This window comes from Camelus dromedarius, chromosome X (assembly GCF_036321535.1).
Source record: "Camelus dromedarius isolate mCamDro1 chromosome X, mCamDro1.pat, whole genome shotgun sequence".
In the NCBI taxonomy this organism is placed as follows: domain Eukaryota; kingdom Metazoa; phylum Chordata; class Mammalia; order Artiodactyla; family Camelidae; genus Camelus; species Camelus dromedarius.
The window spans coordinates 46,388,264-46,389,624 of record NC_087472.1 but is presented as its reverse complement, the minus strand read 5'-3'; positions in this window follow the sequence as shown (position 1 = coordinate 46,389,624).

Here is a 1,361-nt window from a genome sequence, read left to right as displayed (position 1 = left end):
AAATATGATGTCTAGGGCTAACTTCCTTCACTATTATGCTTGTTCTTTTTCAAAAGTTATCCATTATTAGTATCATCTTGAATACATCAGAAGCTCTTTGTATACTACATCCTCTTTTATACATATATACCTTAAATTAATTACATAAAATTGGCTATCAGAACTCAAACACTAAGATGTTGTATTAGTTCTAGTGCTCAAAAGGACTACTGATCTGATATCATTTACACTTGGCTCCCAGCATCCATTAACCATTTACTTATTGGTTTAAACCGTTATGCATGTAGAGCTGTTTCAGAAGTGTTAACCTGTGCTCTCATAAGGAAACACTTGAGGAACTAAAGTACAGTATCTATGTACTACTCCCATTGCCTTTCGTCTCAGTCTCTACTTATTTCTACATTTACTTAGATCAGCGTTATTTTCACCTACTCCCTTCAGTGAGGTTATGTCATACATTTGTAATATAGCTAACTTCATTTATCACAATCTGCATGCCACTATGTGATTCTCTGATACCCTGGGTTATTTCTTCTTTCCTTCCTTCCTTCCTTCTTCCTTTCTTTTCTTTCTTTTGCATACATTTAAATTAATTCTTTGTAATATATAATTCAGTGAGTTTTGGCAAATTCACATAGAAAAATGGGATTTCAAAAAGTAACCTAACTTGCACAAGGTCATTGTTGGAATGCAGTTGTGTTATGATTTAAAGCTAGGTCTTCTGTTTCCATAAATCATGCTGCCCTTAATCTTTGTAAGTATTGAATATGTATTTGTTGTGCTGACCCTAGAGATCCTAAAGTGGTATAAATGAAAGATTGATTAAGAAGAAAAAGTAATGCTTATTAGACACTTATGTTCTGTGCGCTATAACAAATCACATGCATTACTTTAATGTTCATTGAATACTCTGAACAAATCTATGCATCAAGCACTGTTATTAACCACATTTACAGATAAGGAAATGCAGCTGTGGAAAAGCTAAGTAAATTTCCACTGAAATATAATTAGTAGTTAAAAGTTCCAGGACTCAAATACATATACACATACATACATTTTAATTGGAAGCCAACGGAAGTAAAAGATGGATATGTACTGTAGTCATGATGGATAATTCATTGATGAAAATACAAAAAAAGATATTGAAATTATTATCAATTAAGAATACTTTCAGATTAAAACAACAAAAAACCTAATGTAGAGTGCCAAAAAATAATATTATTTTTTCTCACAATCGCTCTAAAAAAGAAGTAACTGCTGAATTTTGTTCAGTTTCTAATAGAAAGCAAGGCAAAAGATCTCTGTGATTCTCTTATCCTTTTCCTAATGCTTGTTAATTCAGGGTTGCAAAGTGACTGTGG